Source organism: Pseudophryne corroboree, chromosome 10 (assembly GCF_028390025.1).
Source record: "Pseudophryne corroboree isolate aPseCor3 chromosome 10, aPseCor3.hap2, whole genome shotgun sequence".
In the NCBI taxonomy this organism is placed as follows: domain Eukaryota; kingdom Metazoa; phylum Chordata; class Amphibia; order Anura; family Myobatrachidae; genus Pseudophryne; species Pseudophryne corroboree.
Window position 1 is genome coordinate 789,255 of NC_086453.1, and position 18,628 is coordinate 807,882.

Genomic DNA, 18,628 nt, shown 5'->3' on the forward strand with positions numbered 1-18,628 from the left:
CTATCCCTCTCTCACCTCCTCTCCCTCTCTCTATGCCCCTATCTATCTTTGTCTCGCTCCTCCTTCTATCCCTCTCTCACCTCCTCTCCCTCTCTCTATGCCTCTATCTGTCTTTGTCTCGCTCCTCCTTCTATCCCTCTCTCACCTCCTCTCCCTCTCTCTATGCCCCTATCTCTCTTTGTCTCGCTCCTCCTTCTATCCCCTCTCTCACCTCCTCTCCCTCTCTCTATGCCCCTATCTGTCTTTGTCTCTCTCCTCCTTCTATCCCTCTCTCACCTCCTCTCCCTCTCTCTATGCCCCTATCTGTCTTTGTCTCGCTCCTCCTTCTATCCCTCTCTTACCTCCTCTCCCTCTCTCTATGCCCCTATCTATCTTTGTCTCGCTCCTCCTTCTATCCCTCTCTCACCTCCTCTCCCTCTCTCTATGCCCCTATCTATCTTTGTCTCTCTCCTCCTTCTATCCCTCTCTCACCTCCTCTCCCTCTCTCTATGCCCCTATCTATCTTTGTCTCGCTCCTCCTTCTATCCCTCTCTCACCTCCTCTCCCTCTCTCTATGCCCCTGTCTATCTTTGTCTCGCTCCTCCTTCTATCCCTCTCTCACCTCCTCTCCCTCTCTCTATGCCCCTGTCTATCTTTGTCTCGCTCCTCCTTCTATCCCTCTCTCACCTCCTCTCCTCTCTCTATGCTCATCTATCTTTGTCTCTCGCTCCTCCTTCTATCCCTCTCTCACCTCCTCTCCCTCTCTCTATGCCCCTATCTGTCTTTGTCTCTCTCCTCCTTCTATCCCTCTCTCACCTCCTCTCCCTCTCTCTATGCCCCTGTCTGTCTTTGTCTCGCTCCTCCTTCTATCCCTCTCTCACCTCCTCTCCCTCTCTCTATGCCCCTATCTATCTTTGTCTCGCTCCTCCTTCTATCCCTCTCTCACCTCCTCTCCCTCTCTCTATGCCCCTATCTATCTTTGTCTCGCTCCTCCTTCTATCCCTCTCTCACCTCCTCTCCCTCTCTCTATGCCCCTATCTATCTTTGTCTCGCTCCTCCTTCTATCCCTCTCTCACCTCCTCTCCCTCTCTCTATGCCCCTATCTGTCTTTGTCTCGCTCCTCCTTCTATCCCCTCTCTCACCTCCTCTCCCCTCTCTCTATGCCCCTATCTATCTTTGTCTAGCTCCTCCTTCTATCCCTCTCTCACCTCCTCTCCCTCTCTCTATGCCCCTATCTCTCTTTGTCTCGCTCCTCCTTCTATCCCTCTCTCACCTCCTCTCCCTCTCTCTATGCCCCTATCTGTCTTTGTCTCTCTCCTCCTTCTATCCCTCTCTCACCTCCTCTCCCTCTCTCTATGCCCTCATCTATCTTTGTCTCGCTCCTCCTTCTATCCCTCTCTCACCTCCTCTCCCTCTCTCTATGCCCCTGTCTGTCTTTGTCTCGCTCCTCCTTCTATCCCTCTCTCACCTCCTCTCCCTTTCTCTATGCTCCATCTATCTTTGTCTCGCTCCTCCTTCTATCCCTCTCTCACCTCCTCTCCCTCTCTCTATGCCCCTATCTATCTTTGTCTCGCTCCTCCTTCTATCCCTCTCTCACCTCCTCTCCCTCTCTCTATGCCCTATCTATCTTTGTCTCTCTCCTCCTTCTATCCCTCTCTCACCTCCTCTCCCTCTATGCCCCTATCTGTCTTTGTCTCGCTCCTCCTTCTATCCCTCTCTCACCTCCTCTCCCTCTCTCTCTGCTCCATCTATCTTTGTCTCGCTCCTCCTTTCTATCCCTCTCTCACCTCCTCTCCCTCTCTCTATGCCCCTATCTGTCTTTGTCTCGCTCCTCCTTCTATCCCTCTCTCACCTCCTCTCCCTCTCTCTATGCCCCTATCTATCTTTGTCTCGCTCCTCCTTCTATCCCTCTCTCACCTCCTCTCCCCTCTTTCTATGCCTCTATCTGTCTTTGTCTCGCTCCTCCTTCTATCCCTCTCTCACCTCCTCTCCCTCTCTCTATGCCCCTATCTATCTTTGTCTCGCTCCTCCTTTTATCCCTCTCTCACCTCCTCTCCCTCTCTCTATGCCCCTATCTGTCTTCGTCTCGCTCCTCCTTCTATCCCTCTCTCACCTCCTCTCCCTCTCTCTATGCCCCTATCTATCTTTGTCTCGCTCCTCCTTTTATCCCTCTCTCACCTCCTCTCCCTCTCTCTATGCCCCTATCTATCTTTGTCTCGCTCCTCCTTCTATCCCTCTCTCACCTCCTCTCTCTCTCTCTATGCCCCTATCTATCTTTGTCTCGCTCCTCCTTCTATCCCTCTCTCACCTCCTCTCCCTCTCTCTATGCCCCTATCTGTCTTTGTCTCGCTCCTCCTTCTATCCCTCTCTCACCTCCTCTCCCTCTCTCTATGCCCCTATCTGTCTTTGTCTCGCTCCTCCTTCTATCCCTCTTTCACCTCCTCTCCCTCTCTCTATGCCCCTATCTATCTTTGTCTCGCTCCTCCTTTTTTCCCTCTCTCACCTCCTCTCCCTCTCTCTATGCCCCTATCTGTCTTTGTCTCGCTCCTCCTTCTATCCTCTCTCACCTCCTCTCCCTCTCTCTATGCCCCTATCTATCTTTGTCTCGCTCCTCCTTCTATCCCTCTCTCACCTCCTCTCCCTCTCTCTATGCCCCTATCTGTCTTTGTCTCGCTCCTCCTTCTATCCCTCTCTCACCTCCTCTCCCTCTCTCTATGCCCCTATCTATCTTTGTTTCGCTCCTCCTTCTATCCCTCTCTCACCTCCTCTCCCTCTCTCTATGCCCCTATCTGTCTTTGTCTCGCTCCTCCTTCTATCCCTCTCTCACCTCCTCTCCCTCTCTCTATGCCCCTATCTATCTTTGTCTCGCTCCTCCTTCTATCCCTCTCTCACCTCCTCTCCCTCTCTCTATGCCCCTATCTGTCTTTGTCTCTCTCCTCCTTCTATCCCTCTCTCACCTCCTCTCCCTCTCTCTATGCCCCTATCTATCTTTGTCTCGCTCCTCCTTCTATCCCTCTCTCACCTCCTCTCCCTCTCTCTATGCCCCTATCTATCTTTGTCTCGCTCCTCCTTCTATCCTCTCTCACCTCCTCTCCCTCTCTCTATGCCCCTATCTGTCTTTGTCTCCTCTCCTCCTTCTATCCCTCTCTCACCTCCTCTCCTCTCTCTATGCCCCTATCTATCTTTGTCTCGCTCCTCCTTCTATCCCTCTCTCACCTCCTCTCCCTCTCTCTATGCCCCTATCTATCTTTGTCTCGCTCCTCCTTCTATCCCTCTCTAACCTCCTCTCCCTCTCTCTATGCCCCTATCTATCTTTGTCTCGCTCCTCCTTCTATCCCTCTCTCACCTCCTCTCCCTCTCTCTATGCCCCTATCTTTCTTTGTCTCGCTCCTCCTTTTATCCCTCTCTCACCTCCTCTCCCTCTCTCTATGCTCCATCTATCTTTGTCTCGCTCCTCCTTCTATCCCTCTCTCACCTCCTCTCCCTCTCTCTATGCTCCATCTATCTTTGTCTCGCTCCTCCTTCTATCCCTCTCTCACCTCCTCTCCCTCTCTCTATGCCCCTATCTCTCTTTGTCTCGCTCCTCCTTCTATCCCTCTCTCACCTCCTCTCCCTCTCTCTATGCCCCTATCTCTCTTGTCTCGCTCCTCCTTCTATCCCTCTCTCACCTCCTCTCCCTCTCTCTATGCCCCTATCTATCTTTGTCTCTCTCCTCCTTCTATCCCTCTCTCACCTCCTCTCCCTCTCTCTATGCCCCTATCTATCTTTGTCTCGCTCCTCCTTCTATCCCTCTCTCACCTCCTCTCCCTCTCTCTATGCCCCTATCTATCTTTGTCTCGCTCCTCCTTCTATCCCTCTCTCACCTCCTCTCCCTCTCTCTATGCCCTGTCTATCTTTGTCTCGCTCCTCCTTCTATCCCTCTCTCACCTCCTCTCCCTCTCTCTATGCCTCTATCTGTCTTTGTCTCGCTCCTCCTTCTATCCCTCTCTCACCTCCTCTCCCTCTCTCTATGCCCCTATCTATCTTTGTCTCGCTCCTCCTTTTATCCCTCTCTCACCTCCTCTCCCTCTCTCTATGCCCCTATCTGTCTTCGTCTCGCTCCTCCTTCTATCCCTCTCTCACCTCCTCTCCCTCTCTCTATGCCCCTATCTATCTTTGTCTCGCTCCTCCTTTTATCCCTCTCTCACCTCCTCTCCCTCTCTCTATGCCCCTATCTGTCTTTGTCTCGCTCCTCCTTCTATCCCTCTCTCACCTCCTCTCTCTCTCTCTATGCCCCTATCTATCTTTGTCTCGCTCCTCCTTCTATCCCTCTCTCACCTCCTCTCCCTCTCTCTATGCCCCTATCTGTCTTTGTCTCGCTCCTCCTTCTATCCCTCTCTCACCTCCTCTCCCTCTCTCTGATGCCCCTATCTGTCTTTGTCTCGCTCCTCCTTCTATCCCTCTTTCACCTCCTCTCCCTCTCTCTATGCCCCTATCTATCTTTGTCTCGCTCCTCCTTTTATCCCTCTCTCACCTCCTCTCCCTCTCTCTATGCCCCTATCTGTCTTTGTCTCGCTCCTCCTTCTATCCCTCTCTCACCTCCTCTCCCTCTCTCTATGCCCCTATCTGTCTTTGTCTCGCTCCTCCTTCTATCCCTCTCTCACCTCCTCTCCCTGTTTCTATGCCCCTATCTATCTTTGTTTCGCTCCTCCTTCTATCCCTCTATCACCTCCTCTCCCTCTCTCTATGCCCCTATCTGTCTTTGTCTCGCTCCTCCTTCTATCCCTCTCTCACCTCCTCTCCCTCTCTCTCTATGCCCCTATCTATCTTTGTCTCGCTCCTCCTTCTATCCCTCTCTCACCTCCTCTCCCTCTCTCTATGCCCCTATCTGTCTTTGTCTCTCTCCTCCTTCTATCCCTCTCTCACCTCCTCTCCCTCTCTCTATGCCCCTATCTATCTTTGTCTCGCTCCTCCTTCTATCCCTCTCTCACCTCCTCTCCCTCTCTCTATGCCCCTATCTATCTTTGTCTCGCTCCTCCTTCTATCCCTCTCTCACCTCCTCTCCCTCTCTCTATGCCCCTATCTATCTTTGTCTCGCTCCTCCTTCTATCCCTCTCTCACCTCCTCTCCCTCTCTCTATGCCCCTATCTGTCTTTGTCTCTCTCCTCCTTCTATCCCTCTCTCACCTCCTCTCCCTCTCTCTATGCCCCTATCTATCTTTGTCTCGCTCCTCCTTCTATCCCTCTCTCACCTCCTCTCCCTCTCTATGCCCCTATCTATCTTTGTCTCGCTCCTCCTTCTATCCCTCTCTAACCTCCTCTCCCTCTCTCTATGCCCCTATCTATCTTTGTCTCGCTCCTCCTTCTATCCCCTCTCTCACCTCCTCTCCTCTCTCTATGCCCCTATCTCTCTTTGTCTCGCTCCTCCTTTTATCCCTCTCTCACCTCCTCTCCCTCTCTCTATGCTCCATCTATCTTTGTCTCGCTCCTCCTTCTATCCTTCTCTCACCTCCTCTCCCTCTCTCTATGCTCCATCTATCTTTGTCTCGCTCCTCCTTCTATCCCTCTCTCACCTCCTCTCCCTCTCTATGGCCCCTATCTGTCTTTGTCTCGCTCCTCCTTCTATCCCTCTCTCACCTCTCTCCCTCTCTCTATGCCCCTATCTATCTTTGTCTCGCTCCTCCTTCTATCCCTCTCTCACCTCCTCTCCCTCTCTCTATGCCCCTATCTGTCTTTGTCTCTCTCCTCCTTCTATCCCTCTCTCACCTCCTCTCCCTCTCTCTATGCCCCTATCTATCTTTGTCTCGCTCCTCCTTCTATCCCTCTCTCACCTCCTCTCCCTCTCTCTATGCCCCTATCTATCTTTGTCTCGCTCCTCCTTCTATCCCTCTCTCACCTCCTCTCCCTCTCTCTATGCCCCTATCTGTCTTTGTCTCTCTCCTCCTTCTATCCCTCTCTCACCTCCTCTCCCTCTCTCTATGCCCCTATCTATCTTTGTCTCGCTCCTCCTTCTATCCCTCTCTCACCTCCTCTCCCTCTCTCTATGCCCCTATCTATCTTTGTCTCGCTCCTCCTTCTATCCCTCTCTAACCTCCTCTCCCTCTCTCTATGCCCCTATCTATCTTTGTCTCGCTCCTCCTTCTATCCCTCTCTCACCTCCTCTCCCTCTCTCTATGCCCCTATCTTTCTTTGTCTCGCTCCTCCTTTATCCCTCTCTCACCTCCTCTCCCTCTCTCTATGCTCCATCTATCTTTGTCTCGCTCCTCCTTCTATCCCTCTCTCACCTCCTCTCCCTCTCTCTATGCTCCATCTATCTTTGTCTCGCTCCTCCTTCTATCCCTCTCTCACCTCCTCTCCCTCTCTCTATGCCCCTATCTCTCTTTGTCTCGCTCCTCCTTCTATCCCTCTCTCACCTCCTCTCCCTCTCTCTATGCCCCTATCTCTCTTTGTCTCGCTCCTCCTTCTATCCCTCTCTCACCTCCTCTCCCTCTCTCTATGCCCCTATCTATCTTTGTCTCTCTCCTCCTTCTATCCCTCTCTCACCTCCTCTCCCTCTCTCTATGCCCTATCTATCTTTGTCTCGCTCCTCCTTCTATCCCTCTCTCACCTCCTCTCCCTCTCTCTATGCCCCTGTCTATCTTTGTCTCGCTCCTCCTTCTATCCCTCTCTCACCTCCTCTCCCTCTCTCTATGGCCTCTATCTGTCTTTGTCTCGCTCCTCCTTCTATCCCTCTCTCACCTCCTCTCCCTCTCTCTATGCCCCTATCTATCTTTGTCTCGCTCCTCCTTTTATCCCTCTCTCACCTCCTCTCCCTCTCTCTATGCCCCTATCTGTCTTCGTCTCGCTCCTCCTTCTATCCCTCTCTCACCTCCTCTCCCTCTCTCTATGCCCCTATCTATCTTTGTCTCGCTCCTCCTTTTATCCCTCTCTCACCTCCTCTCCCTCTCTCTATGCCCCTATCTGTCTTTGTCTCGCTCCTCCTTCTATCCCTCTCTCACCTCCTCTCTCTCTCTCTATGCCCCTATCTATCTTTGTCTCGCTCCTCCTTCTATCCCTCTCTCACCTCCTCTCCCTCTCTCTATGCCCCTATCTGTCTTTGTCTCGCTCCTCCTTCTATCCCTCTCTCACCTCCTCTCCCTCTCTCTATGCCCCTATCTGTCTTTGTCTCGCTCCTCCTTCTATCCCTCTTTCACCTCCTCTCCCTCTCTCTATGCCCCTATCTATCTTTGTCTCGCTCCTCCTTTTATCCCTCTCTCACCTCCTCTCCCTCTCTCTATGCCCCTATCTGTCTTTGTCTCGCTCCTCCTTCTATCCCTCTCTCCTCCTCCTCTCCCTCTCTCTATGCCCCTATCTATCTTTGTCTCGCTCCTCCTTCTATCCCTCTCTCACCTCCTCTCCCTCTCTCTATGCCCCTATCTGTCTTTGTCTCGCTCCTCTTCTATCCCTCTCTCACCTCCTCTCCCTGTTTCTATGCCCCCTATCTATCTTTGTTTCGCTCCTCCTTCTATCCCTCTATCACCTCCTCTCCCTCTCTCTATGCCCCTATCTGTCTTTGTCTCGCTCCTCCTTCTATCCCTCTCTCACCTCCTCTCCCTCTCTCTATGCCCCTATCTATCTTTGTCTCGCTCCCTCCTTCTATCCCTCTCTCACCTCCTCTCCCTCTCTCTATGCCCCTATCTGTCTTTGTCTCTCTCCTCCTTTCTATCCCTCTCTCACCTCCTCTCCCTCTCTCTATGCCCCTATCTATCTTTGTCTCGCTCCTCCTTCTATCCCTCTCTCACCTCCTCTCCCTCTCTCTATGCCCCTATCTATCTTTGTCTCGCTCCTCCTTCTATCCCTCTCTCACCTCTCCTCTCCCTCTCTCTATGCCCCTATCTATCTTTGTCTCGCTCCTCCTTCTATCCCTCTCTCACCTCCTCTCCCTCTCTCTATGCCCCTATCTGTCTTTGTCTCTCTCCTCCTTCTATCCCTCTCTCACCTCCTCTCCCTCTCTCTATGCCCCTATCTATCTTTGTCTCGCTCCTCCTTCTATCCCTCTCTCACCTCCTCTCCCTCTCTCTATGCCCCTATCTATCTTTGTCTCGCTCCTCCTTCTATCCCTCTCTAACCTCCTCTCCCTCTCTCTATGCCCCTATCTATCTTTGTCTCGCTCCTCCTTCTATCCCTCTCTCACCTCCTCTCCCTCTCTCTATGCCCCTATCTCTCTTTGTCTCGCTCCTCCTTTTATCCCTCTCTCACCTCCTCTCCCTCTCTCTATGCTCCATCTATCTTTGTCTCGCTCCTCCTTCTATCCTTCTCTCACCTCCTCTCCCTCTCTCTATGCTCCATCTATCTTTGTCTCGCTCCTCCTTCTATCCCTCTCTCACCTCCTCTCCCTCTCTCTATGCCCCTATCTCTCTTTGTCTCGCTCCTCCTTCTATCCCTCTCTCACCTCCTCTCCCTCTCTCTATGCCCCTATCTCTCTTTGTCTCGCTCCTCCTTCTATCCCTCTCTCACCTCCTCTCCCTCTCTCTATGCCCCTATCTATCTTTGTCTCTCTCCTCCTTCTATCCCTCTCTCACCTCCTCTCCCTCTCTCTATGCCCATATCTATCTTTGTCTCGCTCCTCCTTCTATCCCTCTCTCACCTCCTCTCCCTCTCTCTATGCCCCTGTCTATCTTTGTCTCGCTCCTCCTTCTATCCCTCTCTCACCTCCTCTCCCTCTCTCTATGCCCCTGTCTATCTTTGTCTCGCTCCTCCTTCTATCCCTCTCTCATCTCCTCTCCCTCTCTCTATGCTCCATCTATCTTTGTCTCGCTCCTCCTTCTATCCCTCTCTCACCTCCTCTCCCTCTCTCTATGCCCCTATCTGTCTTTGTCTCTCTCCTCCTTCTATCCCTCTCTCACCTCCTCTCCCTCTCTCTATGCCCCTGTCTGTCTTTGTCTCGCTCCTCCTTCTATCCCTCTCTCACCTCCTCTCCCTCTCTCTATGCCCCTATCTATCTTTGTCTCGCTCCTCCTTCTATCCCTCTCTCACCTCCTCTCCCTCTCTCTATGCCCCTATCTATCTTTGTCTCTCTCCTCCTTCTATCCCTCTCTCACCTCCTCTCCCTCTCTCTCTGCTCCATCTATCTTTGTCTCGCTCCTCCTTCTATCCCTCTCTCACCTCCTCTCCCTCTCTCTATGCCCCTGTCTGTCTTTGTCTCGCTCCTCCTTCTATCCCTCTCTCACCTCCTCTCCCTCTCTCTATGCCCCTGTCTGTCTTTGTCTCGCTCCTCCTTCTATCCCTCTCTCACCTCCTCTCCCTCTCTCTATGCTCCATCTATCTTTGTCTCGCTCCTCCTTCTATCCCTCTCTCACCTCCTCTCCCTCTCTCTATGCCCCTATCTATCTTTGTCTCGCTCCTCCTTCTATCCCTCTCTCACCTCCTCTCCCTCTCTCTATGCCCCTATCTATCTTTGTCTCTCTCCTCCTTCTATCCCTCTCTCACCTCCTCTCCCTCTCTCTATGCCCCTATCTGTCTTTGTCTCGCTCCTCCTTCTATCCCTCTCTCACCTCCTCTCCCTCTCTCTCTGCTCCATCTATCTTTGTCTCGCTCCTCCTTCTATCCCTCTCTCACCTCCTCTCCCTCTCTCTATGCCCCTATCTGTCTTTGTCTCGCTCCTCCTTCTATCCCTCTCTCACCTCCTCTCCCTCTCTCTATGCCCCTATCTATCTTTGTCTCGCTCCTCCTTCTATCCCTCTCTCACCTCCTCTCCCTCTCTCTATGCCTCTATCTGTCTTTGTCTCGCTCCTCCTTCTATCCCTCTCTCACCTCCTCTCCCTCTCTCTATGCCCCTATCTATCTTTGTCTCGCTCCTCCTTTTATCCCTCTCTCCCCTCCTCTCCCTCTCTCTATGCCCCTATCTGTCTTCGTCTCGCTCCTCCTTCTATCCCTCTCTCACCTCCTCTCCCTCTCTCTATGCCCCTATCTATCTTTGTCTCGCTCCTCCTTTTATCCCTCTCTCACCTCCTCTCCCTCTCTCTATGCCCCTATCTGTCTTTGTCTCGCTCCTCCTTCTATCCCTCTCTCACCTCCTCTCTCTCTCTCTATGCCCCTATCTATCTTTGTCTCGCTCCTCCTTCTATCCCTCTCTCACCTCCTCTCCCTCTCTCTATGCCCCTATCTGTCTTTGTCTCGCTCCTCCTTCTATCCCTCTCTCACCTCCTCTCCCTCTCTCTATGCCCCTATCTGTCTTTGTCTCGCTCCTCCTTCTATCCCTCTTTCACCTCCTCTCCCTCTCTCTATGCCCCTATCTATCTTTGTCTCGCTCCTCCTTTTATCCCTCTCTCACCTCCTCTCCCTCTCTCTATGCCCCTATCTGTCTTTGTCTCGCTCCTCCTTCTATCCCTCTCTCACCTCCTCTCCCTCTCTCTATGCCCCTATCTATCTTTGTCTCGCTCCTCCTTCTATCCCTCTCTCACCTCCTCTCCCTCTCTCTATGCTCCATCTATCTTTGTCTCGCTCCTCCTTCTATCCCTCTCTCACCTCCTCTCCCTCTCTCTATGCTCCATCTATCTTTGTCTCGCTCCTCCTACTATCCCTCTCTCACCTCCTCTCCCTCTCTCTATGCCCCTATCTCTCTTTGTCTCGCTCCTCCTTCTATCCCTCTCTCACCTCCTCTCCCTCTCTCTATGCCCCTATCTCTCTTTGTCTCGCTCCTCCTTCTATCCCTCTCTTACCTCCTCTCCCTCTCTCTATGCCCCTATCTATCTTTGTCTCGCTCCTCCTTCTATCCCTCTCTCACCTCCTCTCCCTCTCTCTATGCTCCATCTATCTTTGTCTCGCTCCTCCTTCTATCCCTCTCTCACCTCCTCTCCCTCTCTCTATGCTCCATCTATCTTTGTCTCGCTCCTCCTTCTATCCCTCTCTCACCTCCTCTCCCTCTCTCTATGCCCCTATCTATCTTTGTCTCGCTCCTCCTTCTATCCCTCTCTCACCTCCTCTCCCTCTCTCTATGCCCCTATCTATCTTTGTCTCTCCTCCTTCTATCCCTCTCTCACCTCCTCTCCCTCTCTCTCTGCTCCATCTATCTTTGTCTCGCTCCTCCTTCTATCCCTCTCTCACCTCCTCTCCCTCTCTCTATGCCTCTATCTGTCTTTGTCTCGCTCCTCCTTCTATCCCTCTCTCACCTCCTCTCCCTCTCTCTATGCCCCTATCTATCTTTGTCTCGCTCCTCCTTTTATCCCTCTCTCACCTCCTCTCCCTCTCTCTATGCCCCTATCTGTCTTTGTCTCGCTCCTCCTTCTATCCCTCTCTCACCTCCTCTCCCTCTCTCTATGCCCCTATCTATCTTTGTCTCGCTCCTCCTTCTATCCCTCTCTCACCTCCTCTCCCTCTCTCTATGCCCCTATCTGTCTTTGTCTCGCTCCTCCTTCTATCCCTCTCTCACCTCCTCTCCCTCTCTCTATGCCCCTGTCTTTGTCTCGCTCCTCCTTCTATCCCTCTCTCACCTCCTCTCCCTCTCTCTATGCCCCTATCTATCTTTGTCTCGCTCCTCCTTTTATCCCTCTCTCACCTCCTCTCCCTCTCTCTATGCCCCTATCTGTCTTTGTCTCGCTCCTCCTTCTATCCCTCTCTCACCTCCTCTCCCTCTCTCTATGCCCCTATCTGTCTTTGTCTCGCTCCTCCTTCTATCCCTCTCTTACCTCCTCTCCCTCTCTCTATGCCCCTATCTATCTTTGTCTCGCTCCTCCTTCTATCCCTCTCTCACCTCCTCTCCCTCTCTCTCTGCTCCATCTATCTTTGTCTCGCTCCTCCTTCTATCCCTCTCTCACCTCCTCTCCCTCTCTCTATGCTCCATCTATCTTTGTCTCGCTCCTCCTTCTATCCCTCTCTCACCTCCTCTCCCTCTCTCTATGCCCCTATCTATCTTTGTCTCGCTCCTCCTTCTATCCCTCTCTCACCTCCTCTCCCTCTCTCTATGCCCCTATCTGTCTTTGTCTCGCTCCTCCTTCTATCCCTCTCTCACCTCCTCTCCCTCTCTCTATGCCCCTATCTCTCCTTGTCTCGCTCCTCCTTTTATCCCTCTCTCACCTCCTCTCCCTCTCTCTATGCCCCTATCTATCTTTGTCTCGCTCCTCCTTCTATCCCTCTCTCACCTCCTCTCCCTCTCTCTATGCCCCTATCTATCTTTGTCTCGCTCCTCCTTCTATCCCTCTCTCACCTCCTCTCCCTCTCTCTATGCCCCTATCTCTCTTTGTCTCGCTCCTCCTTCTATCCCTCTCTCACCTCCTCTCCCTCTCTCTATGCCCCTATCTATCTTTGTCTCGCTCCTCCTTCTATCCCTCTCTCACCTCCTCTCCCTCTCTCTATGCCCCTATCTGTCTTTGTCTCGCCCTCCTTCTATCCCTCTCTCACCTCCTCTCCCTCTCTCTATGCCCCTATCTCTCTTTGTCTCGCTCCTCCTTTTATCCCTCTCTCACCTCCTCTCCCTCTCTCTATGCCCCTATCTATCTTTGTCTCGCTCCTCCTTCTATCCCTCTCTCACCTCCTCTCCCTCTCTCTATGCCCCTATCTATCTCTGTCTCGCTCCTCCTTCTATCCCTCTCTCACCTCCTCTCCCTCTCTCTATGCCCCTATCTGTCTTTGTCTCGCTCCTCCTTCTATCCCTCTCTCACCTCCTCTCCCTCTCTCTATGCCCCTATCTCTCTTTGTCTCGCTCCTCCTTTTATCCCTCTCTCACCTCCTCTCCCTCTCTCTATGCCCCTATCTCTCTTTGTCTCGCTCCTCCTTTTATCCCTCTCTCACCTCCTCTCCCTCTCTCTATGCCCCTATCTATCTTTGTCTCGCTCCTCCTTCTATCCCTCTCTCACCTCCTCTCCCTCTCTCTATGCCCCTATCTCTCTTTGTCTCGCTCCTCCTTCTATCCCTCTCTCACCTCCTCTCCCTCTCTCTATGCCCCTATCTGTCTTTGTCTCGCTCCTCCTTTTATCCCTCTCTCACCTCCTCTCCCTCTCTCTATGCCCCTGTCTATCTTTGTCTCGCTCCTCCTTCTATCCCTCTCTCACCTCCTCTCCCTCTCTCTATGCCCCTATCTGTCTTTGTCTCACTCCTCCTTTTATCCCTCTCTCACCTCCTCTCCCTCTCTCTATGCCCCTGTCTGTCTTTGTCTCGCTCCTCCTTCTATCCCTCTCTCACCTCCTCTCCCTCTCTCTATGCCCCTATCTCTCTTTGTCTCGCTCCTCCTTCTATCCCTCTCTCACCTCCTCTCCCTCTCTCTATGCCCCTGTCTGTCTTTGTCTCGCTCCTCCTTCTATCCCTCTCTCACCTCCTCTCCCTCTCTCTATGCCCCTATCTCTCTTTGTCTCGCTCCTCCTTCTATCCCTCTCTCACCTCCTCTCCCTCTCTCTATGCCCCTATCTGTCTTTGTCTCGCTCCTCCTTCTATCCCTCTCTCACCTCCTCTCCCTCTCTCTATGCCCCTATCTATCTTTGTCTCGCTCCTCCTTCTATCCCTCTCTCACCTCCTCTCCCTCTCTCTATGCCCCTATCTATCTTTGTCTCGCTCCTCCTTCTATCCCTCTCTCACCTCCTCTCCCTCTCTCTATGCCCCTGTCTGTCTTTGTCTCGCTCCTCCTTCTATCCCTCTCTCACCTCCTCTCCCTCTCTCTATGCCCTTATCTCTCTTTGTCTCGCTCCTCCTTCTATCCCTCTCTCACCTCCTCTCCCTCTCTCTATGCCCCTATCTGTCTTTGTCTCTCTCCTCCTTCTATCCCTCTCCCTCCTCCTCTCTCTCTCTGCCACTCTCTTTTCTTCTCCATTTTCTATCTGTCCTCCTTTCTCCCTTCCTACCTCTCCCTCTCTCTCAACCCCATTGTCTCTCTCTCTCTCATCTTTTCTATTCCTCTTTCTCATCCTTTCTCTCTCAGCTCTCCCTCCTCCTTCCTCTCCCTCTCTCTACTCCCCTTCTCTCTCTCCTTTCTCCACCCATATCTTTCTCTCCCCTATCTCTAGACCTCTCTCTCTCTCTCTCTCTCTCTCTCTCTCTCTCTCTCTCTCTCTCTCGTTTCCTTCGACTCTCTCTCCCTTCCCCATCTTCTCTCCTATCTCACTCCCTTTCCTCCTCACTCTCTCTCTTTCCATCTATTTCACTCTCTCTCTCCCTCTCTCCCTCCCCGTCTCTCTCTTCCTCTCCCCTCTTTTCTCACTCGCTTCCTCCTCCAACCTCACTCTCTCTCTCCTCCTTTCTGCCTCCTCTTGCTCTCTCCGCTCTCTCTGTCTTTCTCTCCCACCTCTCCTCCTTTCTCCCTCCTCTTGCTCTCTCCGCTCTCTCTGTCTTTCTCTCCCACCTCTCCTCCTTTCTCCCTCCTCTTGCTCTCTCCGCTCTCTCTGTCTTTCTCTCCCACCTCTCCTCCTTTCTCCCTCCTCTTGCTCTCTCCGCTCTCTCTGTCTTTCTCTCCCACCTCTCCTCCTTTCTCCCTCCTCTTGCTCTCTCCGCTCTCTCTGTCTTTCTCTCCCACCTCTCCTCCTTTCTCCCTCCTCTTGCTCTCTCCGCTCTCTCTGTCTTTCTCTCCCACCTCTCCTCCTTTCTCCCTCCTCTTGCTCTCTCCGCTCTCTCTGTCTTTCTCTCCCACCTCTCCTCCTTTCTCCCTCCTCTTGCTCTCGCCGCTCTCTCTGTCTTTCTCTCCCACCTCTCCTCCTTTCTCATTCTCTGTCTCTCTCTCTCCCTTCCTCATCTCTTCTCTCCACCTATCTCATTTTCTCCCTCCTCCTACCTCTCTCCCCTTTTTTCTACCCTTGTCTCTCTTTTGCCCTCTTTTACTCTCTCTCCGCCAATCTCACACTCTCTCTCCTCCTTTCTCTCTCCCCCTCTCTCTTTCTGTCTATCTCCATTCGCCTTCTCTTCTCTCCTATCTCACTCTCTCTCCCCCTCTGTCTTTCTCCCTCCGCCCTCTCTTCTCTCCTATCTCACTCTCTCTCTCTCCCTACGCCCTCGCTTCTCTCCTATCTCACTCTCTCTCTCCCCCTTTCTCTCCCTTCACCCTCTCTTCTCTCCTCCTATCTCACTCTCTCTCCCCCTCCCTGTCTGTCTCTCTACCTTCACCCTCTCTTCACTCCTTTCTCCCCTCTTTTCTCTCTGCCCCCCCCATCTCTACACACCTCTCCCCTCCTCTCCCTCTCTCTGTATCTCTCCTGCCATCCTCTCTTCTCTCCTCCTACCTCTCTCTTCCGTCTTCTCTTTCCCCCTCTGTCTCTCTCCTGCCGCCTTCTCTTCTCTCTCTTCCCTCTTCTCTATCCCCCTCTGTCTCGCTCTCCTGCCACCCTCACTTCTCTACCCCTACCTCCTTTCTCCCTTCTTCTCTCTTTCCCCCTCTCTGTCTCTCTCTCTTTCCCTCCCGCTCTCCTCCTATCTCACACTCTCTCTCCTCCTCCCGCTCTCCTCCTATCTCACACTCTCTCTCCCCCTCCCGCTCTCCTCCTATCTCACTCTCTATCCCCCCTCTGTCTGTCTCTCCCTCCTGCTCTCCTCCTATCTCACACTTTCTCCCCTCCTTTCTCTCTCTCTCCCCCTCTGTCTCCCTCCCGCTCTCCTCCTATCTCCCCCTCTCTCTCTCCCCCTCCCGCTCTCCTCCTATCTCACACTCTCTCCCCCTCTCTCTTTCCCCCCTGTCTCTCCCTCCCGCTCTCCTCCTATCTCCCCCTCTCTCTCCCCCCCGCCTCTCCCTCCCGCTCTCCTGTTATCTCCCCCTCTCTCTCTCCCCCTCTGTCTCTCCCTCCCGCTCTCCTCTTATCTCCACCCCTCTCTCTCCCCGTCTCTCCCTCCCACTTTCCTTCCAATCTCACCCTCTCTCTCTCCCCTTCTGTCTCTGCCTCCCGCTCGCCTCCTATCTCCCCCTCCCCCTCTTTCTCTCCCTCTGTCTCTCCCTCCCGCTCACCTCCTATCTCACACTCTCTCTCCTTTCTCTCTCTCCCCCTCTGTCTCTCCCTCCCGCTCTCCTCCTATCTCCCCCTCTCTCTCTCTCCCTCTTTCTCTGCCTCCCGCTCTCCTCCTATCTCCCCCTCCCCCCTCTTTCTCTCCCCCTCTCTCTCTCCCTCCCGCTCTCCTCCTATCTCACACTCTCTCTCCTTTCTCTCTCTCCCCCTCTGTCTCTCCCTCCCGCTCTCCTCCTTTCTCCCCCCCTCTCTCTCTCTCTCCCCCTCTTTCTCTGCCTCCTGCTCTTCTCCTATCTCCCCCTCCCCCCCTCTTTCTCTCCCCCTCTGTTTCTCCCTCCCGCTCTCCTCCTATCTCTCTCTCTCTCTCCCCCTCTTTCTCTGCCTCCTATCTCCTCCTCCCCCCCTCTTTCTCTCCCCCTCTGTCTCTCCCTCCCGCTCTCCTCCTATCTCCACCTCTCTCTCACCGTCTCTCCCTCCCACTCTCCTTTCTCCCCCTCTCTCTCCCTTCTGCTCTCCTCCTATCTCCCCCTCCCCCCCTCTTTCTCTCCCCCTCTGTTTCTCCCTCCCGCTCTCCTCCTATCTCCCCCTCTTTCTCTGCCTCCCACTCTCCTCCTATCTCCTCCTCCCCCCCTCTTTCTCTCCCCCTCTCTCTCCCTCCTTCTCTGCTCCTATCTCCCCCTTTCTCTCTCCCCCTCTGTCTCTCTCCCTCTTGCCCTATCTCCCCCTCTCTCTCCTCCTCTGTCTCTCCCTCTCGCTCTCCTCCTATCTCCCCCTCCCCTCTCTCTCCCCCCTCTCTCTCCCCCTCTCCCCCTATCTCTCTCTCTCTCTCTCTCTCTCTCTCTCTCCCCCTCTGTCTCTGCCTCCCGCTTTCCTCCTATATCCCCCTCTCCTCCTATCTCTCTCTCTCTCTCCCCCTCTGTCTCTGCTTCCCGCTCTCCTCCTATCTCCCCCTCTCTCTCCCCCTCTCCTCCTATCTCTCTCTCTCTCCCCCTCTGTCTCTGCTTCCCGCTCTCCTCCTATCTCCCCCTCTCTCTCCCCCTCTCCTCCTATCTCTCTCTCTCTTCCCCTCTGTCTCTGCCTCCCGCTCTCCTCCTATCTCCCCCCTCTCTCTCTCTTCCCCTCTGTCTCTCCCTCCTGCTCTCCTCTCTCTCTCCCCCTGTCTCTCTCTCCCGCTCTCCTATCTCCCACTCTCTCTCCCCCTCTCCTCCTATCTCTCTCTCTCCCCCTCTGTCTCTGCCTCCCGCTCTCCTCCTATCTCCCCCCTCTCTCTCTCTCTCTCTCCCTCCCGCTCTCCTCTCTCCCCCCCCTCTCTCTCTCTGAGTATATAAAGTACATGCACTGCATCATTTGCATTGCAGCATCAGTGATCCGGCGAGGAAGATCACTGCATGGAACACGTGTAGACGGCAGCAGATGTGTAGAATAAGCAGAATTGTGTAGACCCAGGAGGCCACGGAGAGGACATCGCTGGAAAGATGGCAGCGTCCCATATGGCTGTTTATCTGGGAAATCTTATCTCGCACTCATTGCATGAGGCTTCTGTCATATAACTGACAGCACAATTCCCCGGGCCCCAATCACAGCCAGAGAGGAGGATTTGTGGAATGATTGTACATGAAAACCGCTTTACACCTGAGTGCAGCACGTTTCCCAGACATTAAAGAGACACCAACCGTAATCACTCTCTCTCTCTCCCTGTCTCTCTCTCTCCCTGTCTCTCTCTTCCTGTCTGTCTCTCTCCCTGCCTCTCTCCCTCCCTGTGTCTCTCTCTCCCCGTCTCTCTCTCTCTCTCCCCCGTCTCTCTCTCCCTGTGTCTGTCTCTCTCACTACCTGTGTCTCTCTCTCTCCCGCCCGTCTCTCTCTCCTTCCCCGTCTCTCTCTCCCTGTGTCTCTCTCTCTCACTACCTGTGTCTCTCTCTCTCCCGCCCCGTCTCTCTCTCCCTCCCCGTCTCTCTCTCCTTCCCCGTCTCTCTCTCCCTCCCCGTCTCTCTCTCCCTCCCCGTCTCTCTCTCCCTCCCTGTCCCCCTGTCTGTCTCTCTCTCTCTCTCTCTCATGTTCTGGGCAGTAATCTCAGAGTGATGGGCAAATGCCACTGTGACGCCCAGCGCTGATCTGTGTGATAAAACACTGTGGGCATTCAGTACAGAATAGTGATGAGCGGGTTCGGTTTCTCGGAAACCGAACCCCCCCGAACTTTACCCTTTTTACACGGGTCCAAGGCATACTCGGATTCTCCCGTATGGCTCGGCTAACCCGAGCGCACCCGAACGTCATCATCCCGCTGTCAGATTCTCGCGAGATTCGGATTCTATATAAGCAGCCGCGCGTCGCCGCCATTTTCACACGTACATTGAGATGATAGGGAGAGGACGTGGCTGGCGTCCTCTCTGTTTATTGTAGAAGTTGATTGGTTTATTGCTTAATTGTGGGGAGGATTGGGGAGCAGCTGTTAGGAGTACAGTGCAGAGTTTTGCTGATAAGTGACCACCAGTTGTTATCCGTTCTCTGCCTGAAAAAAACGCTCCATACCATATCTGTGCTCAGTGTGCTGCATAATATATCTGTGCTGAGTGCTCACACTGCTTAATTGTGGGGACTGGGGAGCAGCTATAGCAGGAGTACAGTGCAGAGTTTTGCTGACAGTGACCACCAGTATACGTTTGTCTGCCTGAAAAACACTCCATATCTGTGCTCAGTGTGCTGCTTTATTGTGGGGACTGGGGACCACCAGTATAATTAATATTATATAGCAGGAGTACAGTGCAGAGTGCACTGCTG